We start from the raw sequence: 19,202 nt of genomic DNA, 5'->3' as shown, positions 1-19,202 counted from the left end.
CCTCTTCTTCATTTTATTGTTCATGTGGATATGGTGTCTGAAATCTGATATGGTAAATAGATTTTACCTGCCTGGATTCTAGTTTGGAAATGAGTTGCATTTTTTTCTCCCAAAGCTTACTCTGTCCAAAGGAATAGCAATCAAGCCATAAGACAGAGGCTTAATGTTGAAAGAAATCACCATATGGATTTATTTGATGACATGGAATTATTTAAAGGGAGTATAGTTTTATTATTTGCCTATTATGAATAATAATATGCATTATCGATTATTTTACTTACTGACCAAATTCACATGACTGAATAAACCTGGGTCTCCTAAAAGTAATATGGATGGGAAAAGTTTGGATGAGGCTGAAAGACAATTTAATGTGATTGTGAAAATGTGATTGTAAATGTAAAAAACATGATTTAAGATTAATGTGACGGGTGAGGATGGAGCTTTAATAATGCTATTCTGTGGACCAAATAGTAGCTCTCTGGAGAACTCAGTGGAAGGAAAGCAAGATTCTCACACACAGATGCTAAGAGCACACCATCTCTTCTTCTTGGTTCCCAGATGAGTTGAGGCAAAAAAAAAAAAAAAAGAGAGAGAAAATAAAATCCTTGCTATAATCTTCCTTGTGTAGCTTGTTTACATGTTATGGAAAGCAAAAGAAACCCAAAAAGCAGAAGATACAATTTCTGATTTCGTGGGTTTTGTCACGTGGTAGGGAATTTGAGTCAGTTATAGTGAGGAGGATGGACCTAGAGTCTGTCATACAGAGTAAAATAAGTCAGAAAGAGAAAAACAAACACAGTATATTCATGCATATATGTGGAATCTAGGGCTTCCCAAGTGGTGCAGCTATAAAGAGTCCGCTTGCCAATGTAACGGATGCAGGAGATGAGGGCTTTATCCCTGGGTTGGGAAGATTCCCTAGAGAAGGGAAAGGCAACTCACTCCAGTATTCTTGTCTGGAAAATTCCATGGACAGAGGAGCCTGGAGAGCTACAGTCCCTGGGGTCACAAAGAGTTGGACACGACTGAGTGACCGAGCACACACACACACACACACACACACGGAATCAAGAAAAATGATATTGATGAACCTATTTGCAGGGCAGGAATAGAGACACAGAAGTAAAGAATGGACATGTAGGGATTTCCCTGGTGGTACAGCAGCTAAGACTCCACACTCCCAATGCAGAAGGCCTGGGTTCAATATCCGGTCAGGGAACTAATCCCACATGCTTGGAACTTAAAGCCGGCACAACCAAACAAATAAATATTAAAAAAAAAAAAAGAATGGACACATGGACACAGCAGGGGAAGGAGAAGGTAGAACAAATTGAGAGAGTAGCATTGACGTATACATACTACCATGTGTAAAGTAGCTAACTATTGGGAAGTAGCTATATAACACAGGGGATTCATCTCAGTGCTCTGTGATAGCCTAGAGGGGTGGGATGGGGGTGAATGAGAGGGAGGATATTGAGGGAGGGGATATATGTATACTTATACATCTGGTCCCATCGCTTCATGGGAAATAGATGCGGAAACAGTGGAAATAGTGTCAGACTTTATTTTGGGGGGCTCCAAAATCACTGCAGATGGTGACTGCAGCCATGAAATTAAAAGGTGCTTACTCCTTGGAAGGAAAGTTATGACCAACCTAGATAGCATATTCAAAAGCAGAGACATTGCCAACAAAGGTCTGTCTAGTCAAGGCTATGGTTTTTCCAGTGGTCATGTATGGATGTGAGAGTTGGACTGTGAAGAAAGCTGAATGCTAAAGAATTAATGCTTTCGAACTGTGGTGTTGGAGAAGACTCTTGAGAGTCCCTTGGACTGCAAGGAAATCCAAGCAGTCCATTCTAAAGGAGATCAGTCCTGGGTGTTTATTGGAAGGACTGATGCTAAAGCTGAAACTCCAATACTTTGGCCACCTCGTCCGAAGAGTTGACTCCTTGGAAAAGCCTCTGATGCTAGGAGGGATTGCGGGCAGGAGGAAAAGGGGACGACAGAGGATGAGATGTCTGGATGGTATCGCTGACTCAATGGACATGAGTTTGGGTGAACTCCGGGAGTTGATGATGGACAGGGAGGCTTGGCATGCTGCAATTCATGGGGTCGAAAAGAGTTGGACATGACTGAGAGACTGAAATGAACTGAACTGAACTAATAGAGCTGATTCATGTTGCTGAACAACAGAAACCAACACAACATTATAAAGCAATTATCCTTCAATTAAAAATAAATATAAAAAATAATCCCATGTATCACACTCATAATACTTCTAAAGCTCTGTATCAACAAATACTGACTTGATTATTAGTGATGCTAAAGTGAGATTAGGGAAGCTTATCATAAATTACAACTCATTAATTATATTAACATTCTTAAAATTTTTAGAATTTAGTGTTATAATAACTAAATTCTTATTAGATGAAAGTTTATAGTTCTTAGTTAAGGCAAACTTGTAACTTAAAGTATTGCTTCACTAAAAGAAATCTTATCTTCAAAGTTAATAATCGTATCTTTCAAAGTTTTGGTTTGGGTGGAGTGAAGTGCTGATGTGTATTTATGCTTTGCTAATGCATCATGTGTATAAGTCAGAAATCAGAGTTACAGTTAGTTAAAAAAATTGAGACATGATGCATTTTTTAATGGAAACTTTACCCCAGAATTTCAATACTGTCCTGATCAGGGAATCCACAAGTTTCTGTCTTTTGGGACATCTGGAGATACAAGTTAATGCCTCTGAATCTGATTTCTTAACAAATGTCTAAAAATTGTAAAGGTTGTTGTATGACAATCTCTCAGAATCCCTAAATATCTTAGCACCCAAATTTCCATATATTAAAACTACACTGAAACAATGGAAAAGGAAAGAGACCCTGGGAATTCTATAGGATCAGACAGAGATGAGAAATTGCTGTTAGAAGTTTAATCTTTTGGGATCTTCCTATTTATAGAGGAAAGGATACAAATCATGTTTCATGGCAAAAGAACCATTTTACAAGGCAGATACCATTCATAAGTAATAGTGAAGACTATGTCTTATTCTACATAGTCACATGGTGTATCAAGAAGTCAGCAATCACCATTCACTCTAAGTTTGGCGACTGAATTAAGAAGAGAAAAATAGACCATTACCAGCTAATTACATATGAGTCGATGGAAATCAGGGCAACCATGGACACCATAAAGGAAGCTGAAGGAGGCTGCCTGGGTGAAGGAATTGGAAAACTAGGTTTCTTGGGGAAGATAAAATTCATTTGGCCCGGCCAGTGTGGCCTGTTATGGTGGTGAAAGTACGGAAGGTCATAATGGGCAGAAGTCACTTATGACTCAGTCAGAGTCAGGATCTAGAGTTTTCAGGGTCCCCCAAAGAGAGCTGTGGCATGCAGTGGCATTGATCAGGTGGATGTCATCCAGCAGACCAAACGGAAGTTTTTGAGCACTCAGAAAAAGAGTCTGAGGACAACACTGATTCACAATGCCATCTACAAAGAATGACGACATGTCTCACACGATCTGGCTGTTGTCTTCTCTCAGACTGTGTCTTCTCCCACCTGGCTCACCCAGCTCTGCCACTTTTGCTGTTTCCTTGGGTTACCGCTGCAGACCGCTCCTCTCCCAGACATCTGCTGGCTACATCTGTCACTTTCTGTGTCTCGGGCCAATGGGTACTTTCTCAACCATGTCTAACTTACCTTCATGGTTTAAAATTACAACTTGCGTGCCTCTTTTCCCCTTTCTGCCATTCCCTACCTGGTTTTCTTTAATCCCTCAGCTTCCACCATCTTTTACAAATTATGTAATTAGGTTTTCCATTACTCCCTGCTCCTCTAGAATGTAAGCCCCACGAACACAGAGATCTCTGTCTATTTTGTTCAGTGATGTATCTCAAGTACTTAGTGCTTCATAATGAAAGGAAGATAAGCAAAAGGTGGGTGAATGAATGAATGAGTGAACTGGCTGCTGATTCCATGGTAGGTAAGTGGTGGAAAGAGCATTTGTATTCAGGTTACTTTCCTCAATTAGTTGCAGGCTGAGCTATATCTCTGGATGCTAGGCAGAAAAAGGAATCAGTGCCCAAAGCCACTTCTGCTGTTCCTGAATACAATGTTGGCTACAAAATGGCCTTGAACCCTGGACTGTTAGGTTAAGAGTGAGGTCATTTAAACAATGAGCCCTTTGTCCTTGTCAAAGAGTGGAGTTTTGGTTCCCTGACAGATCGCTTGTAGTCCTGTGTTTTCCCAGCATAGATTGCACTTGAGCCTTATCAACCCAGAGGAACTTCTCTTCTGCAATTCCATGAGCTAACGACATTGTTCAAGATGCAATAATAAAACTGTCATCGACTGAAAAATCCAAGCTGCTGTTCTGTGAATGCCTTCCTTCCAGGGTCGGCTGTGAGCTATGTCAGCATCTGCGCTCTACAGAGGGGAGGGTATGGGTGCGGGGGTCGGCCATGAACTTAATTAAATCATTAACCTTCACCACCAGTCCTTTTACACTAAGAGAAAAAAAATCCCCACTCGATATGTAATTTGGTATTAATATGAAATATGGATCTTTTAAGACTTTCTCATATTCCATTTTTAGAACACAGACGTAATTATCATGCCTAGCTGAGCATGCTCTGGGAGGTGAACTAAGTCATGGCGCTAGAAGGCATGCATAATTGGGATTAAGCCCTCTGAGAAATGTGATGATGATTTCTATAATTCTGCCCAAATGTGAGTCTCTCTTTATTGAGCCAGGAAACCCAGCTTTCATGGCATAGATAAACTTACTGGATCATAACAGCTCAGGCTCCCTTGCCAGTAACATTTAAGCCACTTAAGTCACTTGGAGACCCTTCAGCCAAGGTCATCATTGGAGCTGGACTTGCACCTAACAGGGAGGTCTAGAGCTTGGATGAGAGAGTGGAAAATAAAATGAGTGGTCACTAATTTGCATGAATACATGTGTTCGGGACATGTAACAGGCAAAGGCTTCTAGCTAGGATCCTTCAACCTATTGACAAAGAGGGGACTTCAGCACCAGCTTTTCTCCTTATCTTGTCAAAATCTTTATTCCTAGAATCTCTGCTGAAGATGGTTCCTTTATTAATAGTGTCCTGCAACCACCTTTCTGGTCCAAATGATAAAAAGAATGTGTGTTAAATGAAATAGAGGAGGCTTATCTATCGTCAAACCCTATTTACAGCATCAAGTATTATCATACCTCATAGTTCCATTTTGATGAGGGTTTTGAGTGAGAAAGTCTTTCCTTCCTTTGTCCTCTTTATCCTAATGGGCTACAGTTAGATGGAAGAAAGGAAACCAACATGTTAGAACATTGAGTCCTAACAAGATCTGGCAAGGCATTTATTGGTATCTCTAAATGTGTTCAAGAGCAAAGGGTTCAGCGTGGACTTAGGGAAACCAGCCCCAAGTCACACATCTCGAAAGGTCAGAACAGGAATCTGCCTTTGTCCTTAGCTTCAAGCCCACCTCTCTCTCTTCCCAAACAGGACCTGAGGAACCATTCAGTTATTCCACTTTCATCCTTGGCTTAGTATTTATGTACGCATATGCAAGGTATAAGGAGAAGGCAATGGCACCCCCTTCCAGTACTCTTGCCTGGAAAATCTCATGGCCAGAGGAGCCTGGTAGGCTGCAGTCCATTGGGTCACTAAGGTTTGGACACAACTGAGCGACTTCACTTTCACTTTCATGCACTGGAGAAGGAAATGGCAACCCACTCCAGTGTTCCTGCCTGGAGAATCCCAGGGACGGGGGAGCCTGGTGGGCTGCCGTCTATGGGGTCGCACAGGGTCAAACACGACTGAAGCGACTTAGCAGCAGCAGCAGCAGCATGCAAGGTATAAGTCAGAGAAGTGTTGCAGAATCTAGTGTTCAGAGACAGTGAGCTAATATACAATGAGCTAAATTTAGAAAAACATCTAAATGATCAGATTTCTCTACTATAGGAATAATTGTGCAGGAAATTTAGGATTTATTTGAAAATTTGTGAAAGCAGAACAGAGGAAACTATGAAGAGATGAGAATGCTGCTGCTGCTGCTAAGTCACTTCAATTGTGTCCGACTCTGTGCGACCCCATGGACTGCAGCCTACCAGGTTCCTCCACCCATGGGATTTTCCAGGCAAGAGTACTGGAGTGGGGTGCCATTGCCTTCTCCGAGATGAGAATAGTTGACAATAAAACTAAAGGGAAGGACTAGTCTGCCTGCTTGTCTAGATCACATATTCTTAATGCTTCCCTAAAACTTTGCCCAAATTGATGGATTTCTCAGTTTAATTATAGCCTCTGAAGTTTCATGAAGCAGAGGTTCTTTCAGTTTGGTAAGCATCCACATTGGATAATGCAAGTACCTCCGAGTCTTCTAATGGGCTGTTAGCAACTCACTGTGAATTACTTTTAGGAGATTGCATCAAATGCTCTGTGTAAGTTCACCTGCACTGGAAGAATTGGAGTCAAGTTTAGGTGGGGATTGATTCAAAACACGAACTACATTGAATTTAACCAGAATTGAGTGGAATAAGTGTTCCCAACCACAGGAAGGTTCTGTCTGCACAGGAGTAGTGTAGGTGCTTGATGTCAGTAGGAGATTTGAGGTCAGAAGAAAGAGTCAGTACATATTTGGTCTAGTGATGGTTGGTGGCCTGGTACAAGAAAAAAATGTGAATAATCAAAGGAGAAAAGAATATGCATGACTTTGACATTTCACGGAGCACTCCTGTCCACACATTGGGAAGATGGCCTTAAGGTACATGACCCCCAACAACTCTGACCTCTGACACTGGCCCAAGCTGTCCCCTTGCCTGATCATCCCATCTTCTGTTCCTTTGCTATACAATTTTTACCTTTCCCTCTGTCATGTCGGGGCTTCCCTGATGACTTAGATGGTAAGAATCTTCTTGCAATGTGAAGACCCAAGTTTGATCCCTGAGTTGGGAAGATTCCCCTGGAGAAGGGAATGGACAATCCCATATTCTTGGGGCTTCCCTGGTAGCTCACGTGGTAAAGAATCTGCCTGAAATGTGGAAGATCCTGGTTTGATCCCTGGGTCAGGAAGACCCCCTGGAGATGGGAAACTCTATCACTTCAGTCCTGTGCCTTCAGGATCAGACCCCTGAAATTCACCTCCTTGTTCCAAAGCTCCCCTAAAGTTTCTCCTCTTCCTTATGGATCTTGGTCTGCTCTTCTCTGATCTTGAATATGTATATAACCCTGATTTCAACATACTCACTGTGCTGGGAGACACTTGTAAGACAAACTTTGGAACCTTTCTCCCCCACCCTCCATACCATTAGAACTTAGCATTTCTCACCACCCAACAAAGTCCCAACCTTCCCAGGTGAGGGTAGAAAACTACTCTGCAAGTTTTCCTTACTAGTTTTCCTTTCTTTTTGCAGTGCTTTTCATATGACTCCTTAATCTGTTTCCAAAAGTGCATTTCATGGCTCACCTGAGAATCAATGTCCATGTCTAATGTTGTTTCTATGGGGAACTGTCTTCCTAGTAGAAATAATTGACTTAGGAATTATTTGTCTAACAAAACTTGATTGAAAGTTTAAGTTCTTTCTGTTAGTTTCCTAGGACTGTTATAACTATAACAGTCCTGTTATAGTTATAACAGTTATAACTGTTATAACTATAACTTATAACAGTTCTAAGCACCACAAAAGTGAGTGGTTTAAACAACAGAGATTTGTTTTCTCACAATTCCAGAGGCTAGAAGGTGTCAGTGGGACTGACTATGCGGGAAGAGTCGATTCCAGACCTCTCTCCTTGACTTGCCTGGAATTCTTCCTATGTGTGTCTGTATGTCCAAATTTCCTTTTTTGTAAGGTCCCTGGTAGATCAGTGGTAAAGAATCTACCTTCCAATGCAGGAGATGCAGGAGATCCAGGTTCAATGCCTGGGTCAGGAAGGTCCCCTGGAGGAGGAAATGGCAACCCACTCCAGTATTCTTGCCTAGGAAATCCCATGGACAGAGGAGCCTGGCGATCTACAGTCCATGGTGTCCACAGAGAGTCAGAAACCACTGAAGCTACTGAGCACACATGAATGCACTAAGGATCTCAGTGTAACGTGGCTACTCTGTAAAGACTCTATCTCCAAAGAAGGTCACATTTTTTTTTTCCCCCTCAGTATTCAGTGTTTACTTATTTAAGATTATCAGACTTATTTTTTTTTTAATTTATGAACTACAATTTAATAGGATAAGGAAATGGCAACCCACTCCAGTACTCTTGCCTAGAAAATTTCATGGATGGAGGAGCATGGTGGGCTTCAGTCCATGGGGTCGCAAAGAGTGGAACACAACTGAGTGACTTCACTTTCTTTCTTTAAGTAATATCAGCTGACATTTATCAAGTGCTTAGTGAAAGTCATTCACTTGTGTCCAACTCTTTGTGACCCCATGGACTATCCAGTCCATGGAATTCTCCAGGCCAGAATACTGGACTGGGTAACCTTTCCCTTCTCCATGGGATTTTCCCAACCCAGAAATCGAACCCAGGTCTCCCAGATTGCAGGTGGATTCTTTACCAGCTGAGCCACAAGGGAAGTCCGATCAAGGGCTTACTCTGATATAAATAAAGCAGTCACTGAACTAAATTTGTGATCCCACATTATCATACACATATTTATATAATTTAATTTTCATAACAACCCTAGGAAGCAGATACTAAAAATATCCCCCTATTTTCTTTTTTTGAGGGGGGTGGCAAGGAATAGCAAATATCATAGTGAATGAAAGTCACTCAGTCATGTCTAACTCTTTGTGACCCCATGGACTGTAGCCTGTCAGTCTCCTCTGTCCATGGAATTCTCCAGGCAAGAATACTGGAGTGGCCAACCATTCCCTTTTCCAGGGGATCTTCCCAATGCATGTATCGAACCAGGGTCTCCTGCATTACAGGCATATTCTTTACCAGCTGAGCTACCAGGGAAGACATAGTGAATATAGGTAATAACTGATTCACTCTGCTGTACAGTAGAAACTGGCACAACATTGTAAATCAACTCTACTTCAAAAAAATAAAAAAAAAAAGGAAAGAAACTAGCATCCAAGCACAGGCAAGATGGTTCTGTGGAACACTACTCCAATCCTCTTGGTCTGAAGGCTTTCCAGATAAAATGCTATTTATTCCTGCCTTGTCCTCACCCAAGAATTAAATTCTGAAGTCCCATTCTAATTGTGGGTTAAAATTCCAGCATAGGAATTTGAGGAAGACACAATTCAATCCACAACATGATCTGTTAATGATATAGGTGCCTTCGCTAAAAATTATATATTTATTGATGAAAGAGAACAGCAATCTCTGGATGGCAGCTGTAGAATTACCTTAACAATGTCAGAGTTTCTCTATTAATTATGTGTAAAGATTTATATGTCTGCATTTGTGTAGAAGCAAAGACTGTGTAAGCACAAAAAAGAATGTGCACAAATTGAAATAATAATAAGATGGGTTCTTTATCATATTTTGAGATTTCTTATTTAGGAATACTTTTAGACTATTTTCCAAAGTCTAAATGGGGGTGGAAAAATTCCTTTTAGCTTAGTATCTCTTAACGTGACTGAATGTTAGAATGGCCTGAGGGAGAGTTTAATAAAACATGGGTATCCAGAGATTCTGATGTAACTGGTCTGTTGTGGGGTTCAGGGACCAGTATATTTTAAAGGCTCCCCAGGTGATTTTATTGTGCATTCTGCATGAGGACCACTGCTGTAGCTTAAATCCCTGTAAGGCGAAACATCAGTTAGTGAGTAGAGGATCAGAAGCATTGTTTTTCATTCTCTTGCTGCATGTGTACGTAAAAAGGGAAACACTTTTTCTTTGCCAAGGGAATATACATCACTGTCTCTGCAGCTTGGGTGGGAGGAAGGTGACGGAACTTTCAGAATGCAAGAGGTGGCCCACAGTGCTAACAAATTATAACTGAGGGTGTGGGGGCAGATGTAATTTTGATTGGACTGTGCTTTCTAATCATCGGGTGGAAATTGTGTGCAACAGACTGTGTCTGACTATATCAGAGGATGGAGTAGTGCATGGAATGAATAAATGAGAAGCCCGGAAAACATGAGAGTTAAATTCAACATCTGGGATAAATGTGAATAATAGGGAAACTAGAAAACAAAACAAAGCATACAGTTCCTTAGGGCTGTTCATGGACCAGACAGTGTCCTGGGCCCTGGGGATATAAAAATGATTGAGGCAGAGGCCACATTGTTGGGAAGCCCACCCATTTCAGATGGATAGACAACCACATGGCCGTAACATAAAGTAGGAGAAAAGATATCATCTGGAGACATCCGGAAGGAGGTGAAGGAAGGAGCAGAATGCTAAGGAAACGGAAGAGGTTTCAGAACCAGACATACCTTGGTTTTCATTCTGCCAGTTTCAGCTACTCAGTGTATACGTGGCTTTGATAAAGGCAGTTAACCTCTACCTGAACCTTAGTTTTCCCATGGGTATAAGGAAACGAAGCTTGATGTGCTATGATAAGGATTAGTAATGAAGGGTGTGACATGCCTTGTCCAGTTAACAGGCACTCTGGAAATGGTAGCTTTTTAGTGAACACAGGAAGAGGGAACTATAAAGTTAGCAAGATCACATAATTTATCACCCAAACTGGGACATTTTTTTAGCAAAGGGCTACTTTGAAAATCATGCTATGACAACAGGCTCAACTTGAAAGGTCTTGAGCAACCAAAATATAGTCACCCTATAAACTGTGCTGAAAAAGATTGCTTCTGGGTGTCATTTACTAGGGATTAGGGACACAGGATTCGAATCAGACTGTTGTTGTTTAGTCACTAAGTCATGTCTGACTCTTTTGCAACCCCATGGACTGTAGCCCACTAGGCTCTCTGCCCATGGGATTTCCGAGGCAAGAAATACTGAAGTGGGTTGCTATTTCCTTCTCGAGGGAATCTTGTCAATCCAGGGATTGAACCCGGGTCTCCCGCATCACAAGTGGATTCTTTACCACTGAGCCACCAGGGAAGCCTGAATCAGATTACACGGGTTCAAATCTTGTGTACATTACTCAGTAGCTGTGTCACCTTGAATCAGTTAACCAATCTGAATTTCAGTTGCTCAATTACAAAATGAGGATACCAGTAGTACCTATTTCATAAATAATTATGTGCATTCAATGTTGAATAATTATAATGTTCTTAAAATGAATCTATAGGAATAATAAGGACTTAGGAAATTTTAGTCTACCTTACCACTACCAGGAATTGGTTAAAGAGTTGTTATCAGAAACAGGAAAAGCAGAAGAAAATTGAAGGTAATTGTTGCAAAAGAAGTAAAGTTTCCAATTCACAAGATGCACAGGCTGGAGGAGTAGTGGTAGCTGTTGAGAGAATAAGATCTTGGAGGAATGGTATCTAAGGACTGCTTGTAAACACTTGAAGGAACTGAGACAGCCTGGGACCCGGGACCTGAGACCCTTTTGAGCAAGAAAATACAAAGAAATGATAAGGAACCAAAAATAACTCTGTGCCTGGGCAGTTGGGACATATTGTGGATAACAAGATACAAAAAGACCAAACACCCAGCTGTCACTTCTGAAGAGCCAGGAGCAAAAACAAGGTGTCAGGGGCAAAAGCAGGATACTGGACATGCCCCCTGCCCTAAACATCACCAAAAAGGTGGGCAAACCACCTACGCCACCCCTCTGACCTGATCCCTGGACACACCCCTATGCTCACCCCATATAAGGAACTACTAGCTCATCCCCCGCCGTGGGGAGCCAATAAGGGAACTTGTTATTTGTTTTCATCCCCCTCTGCTGCAGCGAGGGATCCAATAAAGCCTTGCCCAAATTTCTTGTCTGGCCTCTGATCAATTTCTATTGATTGGGGAAAGCTAAGAACCCTATTTCATCAAAATGAACAGAAAATAAACCAAGTCTTTGCCTGTTGACCAGTCTTCCTAAAAGCTTGGCAGGGAAAAATATAAGTTGGGTGACTGGAAACTGGAGGGGAACGTAGAATTGAGGAAAGGGAGTATGGTTTCTTGGGTTTTCTTTGAGACCAAGAGGAAAGTAGTTTTTTTTTAATTTATCTATTTTTTAATTGAAGGATAATGGCTTTACAGAATTTTGTTTTCTTTCAAACCTCAGCATGAATCAGTCATAGGTATACATATCGCCCCTCACTCTTGAACCTCCCTCCCATCTCCCTCCCCATCCCACCCCTCTAGGTTGATATAGAACCCCTCTTTGAGTTTCCTGAGACATACAGAAAATTCCCATTGGCTGTCTATTTTACATATGGTAATGTAAGTTTCTATGTTACTCTCTCCATACATCTCACCCTCTCCTCCCCTCTCCCCAGGTCCAGAGGTTATTATACAGAGTTAAGGAAGTCAGAAATAGAAAGATAAACATTGTATACTAATGCAAATATATGGAATCTAGGAAGATGGTACCAAAGAATTTCTTTGCAGGGCAGCAATGGAGAAATAGACATAGAGAACAGACTTATGACCAAGAGGAAAGTATTAATGGATAGGATGGGCTAGAAGTATAGAGGCTGGCAGGCATAATTAATATTAAGGTTCTTGAGGCAGGGGTATAATTGAGGTCTGATAGGTAGTATCCAACCTTAGCAAGATGGAGAGAAATTACCCTTATGCTTACTTGCTCTACTTTCTGCTATTGGACTGAGCAAGCAAAACAACAGGAGAAGTCACAGAGGCATGTTTATCTGAAAGCCCATCTTCTCCCCTGGGCTTCATCCCTTGCTGCCCTTCTAAGGGCAGGAGGATGTTCTTCTGTAACCATCCCTAGATTGTCTTCATCCTCTCCCTGTAGATTGCTAAATGAATGATATAAACAACAAACTTCCTCAATTCTACAGTTTTTAGCTGTCACTTAATCACTTTCCTCTTCCTATATAAGTTTTTAGAAAAGTAATCTAAATTTGGCTTAACACTTGACACCTCCCATTTATTTCCAAGCTTGTTGCCATCTGGCTTCTGCCCTATCCATTCTTGCAAGTTTTGGGTAATTATTTTTGATGGGACCACTGATGACTTTCACATTGAGAAACACATGGAAGTTTCTCAGGGCTAATCTTGCTAGACCCTTCAACAGCGTGACTCTCACCTCCTCCTTGAACTTGCCCACCATGTAGTCTTGCTTCTGCTTCTACATTCCTGACTATCGCTTCCTTCTTATTCAGAGGGTCTCTTATTCTGATATCTTCTGTGTTGCTATTCTTCAAGTTTCTGTCTTGAGCCCACTCTAAATCTCACTCTCCACAGTTCCCTGAGTTCTGTCATCCACTCAAATATTATCTAATATGACCTGCTGTTAAGTTAATGATTCTCTCAAATCTCTTAAGTTTATCCAGAGATTCAAACTATTCTAACTAAACTCTTGCTTAAGAAAAACTCTGGGATCTCAAACTAGCATCTATAAAATGGAACTCATTGCATCACTTCTTACCTCCTCAAGTCCCCCAAACCCCGCTTTGTAAAACTGAGTACACTTCTGAGGTCAAGAGAGTCTCAGGACCAATTCTGTTCCATCATTCCCTAGCTGTGTGACCTTATGTAAGCTAGTTGACATTTCTGTACCTTTCATTTGTCTTCTGAAAATGAAAATAATAAAGTTTAGCCTCTTTAAGATGTTATGAGGATGAAAGGAAAAAATGAAATTCATGTTGAAGAATGCTTGGTATGTAAGTGCTCAATTAATGATGGCTATTATTGCTATTTCAACTTTATTATGCTTTCTATTTTGGGGGCCATTAGTTCCTACTCATAACTCAAGTGAATTATGGGGAAATGTTTCTGACTCTGCCTTCCTCACTCTGTATCTAATCAGTGACTAAACCCCACTGACTTTACTGTCTAAGCATTTCCTAAATTTGTCCACCCTTTTCATTTCTGATACTATTCCCTTCATTTAAACCCACATCAAATATTTTCTGGATTACTGACACAGTCTCCCGAAGGGCCTCCTGTATTCCAGATGTGTCTGCCTCAAGTACATTTTATTAATAAATCCAGCTTTCAGCATGACTGATTTAAAAGTGAAATGTGACACAATGACATTTAAATATAAAATACTTAGATGGTTCTTATGTCTACCTAAATAAGTTAGACCCTTAGAATGGTATGTAAGCTATCAGTTTGATGTCAAATTCCTAAAATGCATCCAGGAGTGTCATGGAGTCTTGAACATAAATAATGTAAAGGCTAAATGCATACTGATTCAGTTAGAACTTCCCCCAAAAAAGAGGTTGATCATTGAAGTGGAGAGTGTAATAGCCCCTTTTCCCTCAGTCTCTTCCTCAAAGTGACACCTAATTCATGTAGATATGTACTTGTGTACACACACACAAGTGAACACATGCACACGTGTGCACACATACACACAAATGCTAGAAATAAAGAACAGTGGAAGATGATCATTCTTTACTAATAGTTTGAGAGTAGAAGTGTCGCTGAGGTGGGGAAACCAGGTTTTAATTAAGGAAAAAGAAAAAAGAGCAAGGTCAAAACAACAACAAAAAAATTGGAAATATATTAAAGTTAGTTCATAGTAGAAATACAAAGAGATGGCAGAGTCCTTAGATGGTGAAGTCGTTAAAAAAATCAAGGATGGTAATTTTTGATATCAGGAGAACTTTTAAATATAAGATATACATATATCTCACATAAAATTATATGTTATATATAGCATAACATATACAATTTTAAAATAATTATTAAAATATATAATATCAGTTCAGTTCAGTCTCTCAGTCATGTCCGACTCTTTGCAACCCAATGAATCACAGCACACCAGACCTCCGTGTCCGTCACCAACTCCCGGAGTTTACCCAAACTCATGTGCATCGAGTCGGTGATGCCATCCAGCCATCTCATCCTCTGTCGTCCCCTCCTCCTGCCCCCAATCCCTCTGAGCATCAGAGTCTTTTCCAATGAGTCAACTCTTTGCATGAGGTGGCCAAAGTACTGGAGTTTCAGCCTTAGCATCAGTCCTTCCAATGAATACCCAGGACTCATCTCCTTTAGAATGGACTGGTTGGATCTCCTTGCCATCCAAGGGACTCACAAGATTCTTCTCCAGCACCATAGTTCAAAGGCATCAATTCTTTGGCACTCAGCTTTCTTCACAGTCCAACTCTCACATCCATACATGACCACTGGAAAAACCATAGCCTTGACTAGACGGATCTTTGTTGGCAAAGTAATGTCTCTGTTTTTCAATATGCTATCTAGGTTGGTCATAACTTTCCTTCCAAGTGTCTTTTAATTTCATGGCTGCAATTACCATCTGCAGTGATTTTGGAGCCCCAAAAAATAAAGTCTGACCCTGTTTCTACTGTTTCCCCATCTATTTCTCATGAAGTGATGGGACCAGATACCATGATCTTAGTTTTCTGAATGTTGAGTTTTAAGCCAACTTTTTAACTCTTCTCTTTCACTTTCATCAAGAGGTTTTTTAGTTCCTTTTCACTTTCTGCCATAAGGGTGGTGTCATTTGCATATCTGAGGTTATTGGTATTTCTCCCGGCAATCTTGATTCCAGCTTGTGCTTCTTCCAGCCCAGCATTCCTCATACATAATATAGTGATATATAATTTAAAAATGAAAAATTGTTGTTGTTTAGGTGGTGGCTGAGACGAGCAACCCCATGTCCAAGGAGCGGTGGCTGCACAGGCACAGGAGGGTCTATAGGAGCTATTCCACGTTCAAGGTCAGGAAGGGCGGTGGTGAGGAGATACCCCTCGTCCAAGGTAAGGAGCAGCAGCTGCACTTTGCTGGAGCAGCCATGAAGAGATACCCCGTGTTCAGGGTAAGAGAAACCCAGGTAAGATGGTAGATGTTGCAAGAGGGCATCAGAGGGCAGACACACTGAAACCATAATGACAGAAAACTAGTCAATCTAATCACACTAGGACCACAGCCTTGTCTAACTCAATGAAACTAAACCATGCCCTGTGGGGCCACCCAAGATGGGCGGGTCACGGTGGAGAGGTCTGACAGAATGTGGCCCACTGGAGAAGGGAATGGCAAACACTTCAGTATTCTTGCCTTGAGAACCCCATGAACAGTATGAAAAGGCAAAATGATAGGATACTGAAAGAGGAACTCCCCAGGTCAGTAGGTGCCCCATATGCTACTGGAGATCAGTGGAGAAATAACTCCAGAAAGAATGAAGGGATGGAGCCAAAACAAAAACAATACCCAGTTGTGGATGTGACTGATGATAGAAGCAAGGTCCAATGCTGTAAAGAGCAATATTGCATAGGAACCTGGAATGTCAGGTCCATGAACCAAGGCAAATTGGAAGTGGCCAAACAGGATATGGCAAGAGTGAACATCGACATTCTAGGACTCAGTGAACTAAAATGGACTGGAATGGATGAATTTAACTCAGATGACCATTATATCTACTACTGTGGGCAGGAATCCCTCAGAAGAAATGGAGTAGCCATCATGGTCAACAAAAGAGTCTGAAATGCAGTACTTGGATGCAATCTCAAAAACGACAGAATGATCTCTGTTCATTTCCAAGGCAAACCATTCAATATCACAGTAATCCAAGTCTATGCCCCAACCAGTAATGCAGAAGAAGCTGAAGTTGAACGGTTCTATGAAGACCTACAAGACCTTTTAGAACTAACACCCCAAAAGATGTCCTGTTCATTATAGGGGACTGAAATGAAAAAGTAGCAAGTCAAGAAGCACCTGGGGTAATGGGCAAATTTGGCTTTGGAATATGGAATGAAGCAGGGCAAAGACTAATGGAGTTTTGCCAAGAGAATGCACTGGTCATAGCAAACACCCTCTTCCAACAACACAAGAGAAGACACTACACATGGACATCAGCAGATGGTCAACACCAAAATCAGATTGATTATATTCTTTGCAGCCAAAGATGGAGAAGCTCTATACAGCCAACAAAAACAAGACCAGGAGCTGACTGTGGCTCAGATCATGAACTCCTTATTGCCAAATTCAGACTGAAATTGAAGAAAGTACGGAAAACCACTAGACCATTCAGGTATGACTTGAATCAAATCCCTTATGATTATACAGTGGAAGTGAGAAATAGATTTAAGGGCCTAGATCTGATAGATAGAGTGCCTGATGAACTATGGGCTGAGGTTCGTGACATTGTAGAGGAGACAGGGATCAAGACCATCCTCATGGAAAAAAATGCAAAAAAGCAAAATGGCTGACTGGGGAGGCCTTACAGTTAGCTGTGAAAAGAAGAAAAGTGAAAAGCAAAGGAGAAAAGGAAAGATATAAGCATCTGAATGCAGAGTTCCAAAGAATAGCAAGAAGAGATAAGAAAGCCTTCTTCAGCGATCAATGCAAAGAAATAGAGGAAAACAACAGAATGGGAAAGACTAGGGATCTCTTCAAGAAAATCAGAGATACCAAGGGAACATTTCATGCAAAAAGGGGCTCAATAAAGGACAGAAATGGTATGGACCTAACAGAAGCAGAAGATATTAAGAAGAGATGGCAAGAATACACAGAAGAACTGTACAAAAAAGATCTTCAAGACCAAGATAATCCCAATGGTGTGATCACTCACCTAGAGCCAGACATCCTGGAATGTGAAATCAAGTGGGCCTTAGAAAGCATCACTACGAACAAAGCTAGTGGAGGTGATGGAATTCCAGTTGAGCTACTTCAAATCCTGAAAGATGATGCTGTGAAAGTGCTGCACTCAATATGCCAGCAAATTTGGAAAACTCAGCAGTGGCCATAAGACTGGAAAAGGTCAGTTTTCATTCCAATCCTAAAGAAAGGCAATGCCAAAGAATGCTCAAACTACTGCACCATTGCACTCATCTTATATGCTAGTAAAGTAACACTCAGAATTCTCCAAGCCAGGCTTCAGCAATGTGTGAACCATGAACTTCTAGATGTTCAAGCTGGATTTAGAAAAGGCAGAGGAACCAGAGATCAAATTGCCAACATCCGCTGGATCATGGAAAAAGCAAGAGTTCCAGAAAAACATCTATTTCTGCTTTATTAACTATGCCAAAGCCTTTGACTGTGTGGATCACAATAAACTGTGGAAAATTCTGAAAGAGATGGGAATCCCAGACCACCTGACCTGCCTCTTGAAAAACCTGTATGCAGGTCAGGAAGCAACAGTTAGAACTGGACATGGAACAACAGACTGGTTCCAAATAGGAAAAGGAGTATGTCACGGCTATATATTGTCACCATGCTTATTTAACTTGTATGCAGAGTACATCATGAGAAACGCTGGGCTGGAGGAAGCACAAGCTGAAATCAAGATTTCTGGGAGAAATATCAATACCCACAGATATGCAGATGACACCACCTTTATGGCAGAAAGCGAAGAGGAACTAAAAAGCCTCTTGATGAAAGTGAAAGAAGAACGTGAAAAAGTTGGCTTAAAGCTCAACATTCAGAAAACGAAGATCATGGCATCTGGTCCCATCATTTCATGGGAAATAGATGGGGAATCAGTGGAAACAGGGTCAGACTTTATTTTTGGGGGCTCCAAAATCACTGCAGATGGTGATTGCAGCCATGAAATTAAAAGACGCTTACTCCTTGGAAGGAAAGTTATGACCAACCTAGATAGCATATTGAAAAGCAGAGACATTACTTTGCCAACAAAGGTCCATCTAGTCAAGGCTATGGTTTTTCCAGTAGTCATGTATGGATGTGAGAGTTGGACTGTGAAGAAAGCTGAACGCTGAAGAATTGATGCTTTTGAACTGTGGTGTTGGAGAAGACTCTTGAGAGTCCCTTGGACTGCAAGGAGATCCAACCAGTCCATTCTGAAGGAGATCAGCCCTGGGATTTCTTTGGAAGGAATGATGCTAAAGCTGAAACTTCAGTATTTGGCCACCTATGCAAAGAGTTGACTCATTGGAAAAGACTCTGATGCTGGGAGGGAATGGGGGCATGAGGAGAAGGGGACAACAGAGGATGAAACGGCTGGATGGCATCACTGACTCGATGGATGTGAGTCTGAGTGAACTCCGGGAGTTAGTGATGGACAGGGAGGCCTGGCATGCTGCGATTTATGGTTCAAGAGTCGGACACAACTGAGCGTCTGAACTGAACTGAAATGCTAAATCATGTTCAACTCTTTTGTGATGCCATGGAGAGTAGCCCACCAGGCTCCTCTGTCCATGGGATTTCCCAGATAAGAATATTGGAGTGAGTTG

Source organism: Bos javanicus, chromosome 2 (assembly GCF_032452875.1).
Source record: "Bos javanicus breed banteng chromosome 2, ARS-OSU_banteng_1.0, whole genome shotgun sequence".
In the NCBI taxonomy this organism is placed as follows: domain Eukaryota; kingdom Metazoa; phylum Chordata; class Mammalia; order Artiodactyla; family Bovidae; genus Bos; species Bos javanicus.
Note: the sequence above shows the minus strand (reverse complement) of the source record.